The sequence below is a fragment of the Sander vitreus genome, unplaced genomic scaffold, assembly GCF_031162955.1.
Source record: "Sander vitreus isolate 19-12246 unplaced genomic scaffold, sanVit1 ctg234_0, whole genome shotgun sequence".
Classification (NCBI taxonomy): Eukaryota; Metazoa; Chordata; class Actinopteri; order Perciformes; family Percidae; genus Sander; species Sander vitreus.
This window is the reverse complement of record NW_027595412.1, coordinates 68237-72500: the sequence shown is the minus strand read 5'-3', so window position 1 is coordinate 72500 and position 4264 is coordinate 68237.

Genomic DNA, 4264 nt, shown 5'->3' with positions numbered 1-4264 from the left:
CCTTTAGCGCTATAAGTAATCACGCTTGGTCGGGACTATTGTCGTCCCTTTAGCGCTATAAGTAAACGTGCTTGGTCGGGACTATTGCCGTCCCTTTTGACGCAGTTATGTTAAGGAAATGCTCGTGGGTGGGCGTACGGTTCTGTGACACGCGGAAGGAAAGAAAAACAACAACTATAGCAAGCAGGACGTGAACCCCGCTCTCCTGGTGAAAGTCCTGTGTTTGACCCATCCACCCCCCCAACCATCCTCCTTACATACTCCTCTCTAAATCCTATCTAACTGCTGCTCTCCCCGGTGCGTTAAACAAACATGCTGAAAAACGCCTTTTTCATCGCATCAGAAGCTGACAGCCACTGTAAAAAAAAACGTCCTTATTTTACGAGTTTGAAATGAGAACAGGTTGAACACTGAGATCAGAACCATGCAGGTCTTCTTCAGGATCAAACACTGAGATCAGAACCATTCAGGTCTTCATCAGGATCAAACACTGAGATCAGAACCATTCAGGCCTTCTTCAGGATCAAACACTGATCAGGGGTCTCATTTATTAACGTGGCGTACATACAAAATGGGGCTGAAAATCGGTGTATGCCACTTCCCACGCAAAGGCTGTGATTTATAAAAAACAAACTTGACGGGAGAATGTGCGGTCCCTCTGACCCATGCGTACGCACATTTTGGAGACAATGGGAATTGGCGACTCAGATGGTGAGGTGGTGAACTGAAGTCAGACTGCAGAAAGCAAATGTGGGAATAACGATTAGTATTGTAAGTATTGATGCCTCATGCACATTTTTTCACTCCATATCATCCACGTTACCATGAAGATTTAATCCAGCAGTGGTATTTCTCTTGTACTGAGTGATACTTGTTCCATAAACACCTCCAACTCAAATCTTAAATAAAAATGTGATCTTAATGTTTAATCGGTGCTGTCTCACCGTCACATTGTCCGCTATGGAGCCCAGGAGGAGGAGACGGCCCGACTGCATGGAATACAGGATAGCATCAAATACCCTACCATCAGATAACTGCAGAACACAGTGTAAAAAACGAAATATCTGTCTTTAATACTGTGCATATATCATCAAATGTCAAAGTCTGAAAATGCAGATGTTAATCATTAATGCATGATGGCACTGCTGGACTACACTAATGGAAGAATCAGGAGAGAAAGAGACTTCAGGGACCATGACGATGACTGGCTAATATGTCGATTTAGATTCCCTGAGCTGAGGTCCTGGATCCATGTACTGAACTGGGTCCAGTAGAGAGGGAATGGACCGGAACCGTGCCATCCCGGTCCAAATACAGGTCCTCGCAACTCTGGGGGAAACTGGCTGTTTCCAGAGGGAAATGTCAGACAGCTAAGTGTTTTATATAAGTATTATATATAACCTTCACCTTTATCACTAAGGCTTGTTTGGATATAATATATAGTTCTGTTAAATCTTATTATATAGGTCTGGTATATCGAAGCTGTCCCTGAGTGCCGTAATGCCTGCCGTTTTGGACGTATTATTAATACATAGCTAGTTATAGATCAGGTTTCCCTACACTGTGCAAGAACAGGCCGAAATTATAATTCAATTTGCAGCAATTCACCAGTGTCTGAGAAGGTTTTTGCTTTTTCCCCACCAGTCATCATGATTCAGCGTAACAAAAGATCAACTGCCAGGGTCATTCATTTACTGATCAGCATTCACCAGGTGCTCTGCATTGACTATTTATGGTTAAAAATGGGCGTGTACAGGGGGGGATAAGAGGCTGATCCACATATGCACACTAGTAGATAATCTGTGATTTATAAAGGGAACTTTGCTTACAGGTGTGCGTATGCACGGTTTTATAAATCAGAATTGTTTTTGGCGTACGCCATTTTTGGCTATTGGGCGTCCGTACACTTTTAGTAAGGATCCTACGCACAGTTTGATAAATGAGACCCCAGAACCGTTCAGTCGGTCTTTAGGATCAAACACTGATCAGAACCGTTCAGGCGGGCCGAGGTTCTGCAGCGCCCAGATACCGACACAAAGTCCAGAAGAAAACCCACTGAATGAAAATAAAGTCTGCCGGCCGCTGCCAGGGCTGTGTGAATGGATGATTGAAATATATATATATATACATACACTCACCTAAAGGATTATTAGGAACACCCTACTAATACCGTGTTTCACCTTCAGAACTGCCTTAATTCTTCGTGGCATTGATTCAACAAGGTGCTGGAAGCATTCTTTAGAAATGTTGGTCCATATGGGTTCATAGCGTTTGCTGTGGTTCTGCCTGTGCCTGTGGGGAGGGGGTTCACCAGCTTAATCAGGGAGAATGGATGCAGGTTTGCCTCATGACCCAACGGAAGGTTGGCTGCTTCTGGAGGAAAGGAGTGTGGACGTTTGTCTGTTGACCGTGAGCTTCAGGCGGTTGGCAACAACTGGACTGTGAATGGTCAGGGGTTAGAAAGTGACGGATCAGGAAGTGAGGATTGGGAGATGGATGTTGGACCCGGGAATGTGGAGGAGTGGAAAGTAGTTAAAAAACCCCGCAAAAATAAGGATAGGGATAAGTCGGATGATAGTGACAGTGATAAGTGAATAACTACGGTGAAAAGGAGTGAAGATGAGTTCAAGGTATTTATCAAACTGTTGCAAGAGGGGACTACTTTTGATAAGTGGAGTCCAATCCTACTATCCAAAGCTCTACATAAAGATATTGGGGAGGTAAGGAGTGCTAAAAAAATTGAGAAATGGTTCTTTACTGGTAATATGTAGAAATGTGGAACAACAACAACAGAAAGCAATAAAGATAAATAAAGTAAATGGACAGCGAGTGAAGTGTTAAATGGCGTTTGACAAGAAGCTTGTTGGGGGTTTAATCTCAGGGATTCCTCTAAGTGAGTCAGTGGATTCAGTGAAAGAAGGAATAAACAATGTTAAAGTCAGGGAAGCAAAACGACTAAAGACAAGATGGAATGGAAATATGTGTGACAGTCTTTCAGAAACTCCCAGAAAGAGTCTTAATTGGCTACATGAGTTATGATGTCAGGGTTTACATCCCTCCACCACTGCGGTGTTTTAAATGCCAAAGATATGGGCATGTAGCTGCGATATGCAAGGGAAAACAAAGATGTAGCAAATGTAGTGGTGAGCACGAATACGGAAAATGTGAAGAGGGGACAAAACCAAAATGTTGTAATTGTGGGGGAGAACATAGCGCAGCATATGGTGGATGTGAGACTAACAAAAGAATCCAGGAGGTACAGCGAGTTAAAGTAGTCCAAGGTGTTTCCTTTGCGGAGGCAACTAAGAAAGTCCCAAAAGGTGTGCCGGTAGAGGCAATAAAGACTAGGACTAAAGTTGTAGGGGAATGTGCAAAGTGTGATAAATTGAAAGAAGAGACATTGATTGTGAATAAAGGTGATTTTGTGCTCTTCATGGCTGAGATAATCTTTTGTTCGGCACAGACCAGTAGTAGAACTGAAAGAATTAAAATAATTGTTAAGTCTGCCGAAAAATACTTGGATGCAAAGGGAATGCCTTGGGAAAGAGTAAGAGACATTCTTAATGATGAAGCACAACAATCTCAGACATGGGTTGGGGATACATAATGGTTTTAATTATACTCCAGTGGAAGGCTAGGAGTTTAATTGCAAACGGTCAAGAATTCAAGAAATATGTTGACAGTTTCAAAGAAAAACCTAATATAATTTGTGTACAGGAAACATGGCTAGTGCCTAGGTTGGATTTTGTAATAAAGGGGTATAATTCTATAAGAAGGGATAGGGAAATAGGTAAAGGAGGAGGAGTTGTAATGTTTATACAAAGGGGACTTCAGTATAGGGAGATAAGGACAGGGAATGACTTGGAGTACATCGTTACAGAAGTAAGGTCAAGTGAGGAGAAGGTGACAATTATAAACTTTTATAATCCATGCAGGAAAATGGAGATGAGACATCTGGAGGACATTTGGAAGGATTTGACAGGGAGAATTGTTTGGGGTGGGGATTTTAATGCTCATAGTACATTATGGGGAGAGAGGGATGATGTTAATGGAAATGTAATTGAAATATTTATGGAAGAGAAAGAGTTGGTATGTCTGAATGATGGTTCTGGTACCAGAATAGACGTGGCCAGGGGTACAGAGACAGCAATACATCTTACATTTGTCACTAAAACAGTTGCAGTTACATGTACTTGGCAGGTATTGAGGGAAAATACAGTAGGAAGTGATCACTATCCTATTAGAATTCAGATAGGAGTGGAAT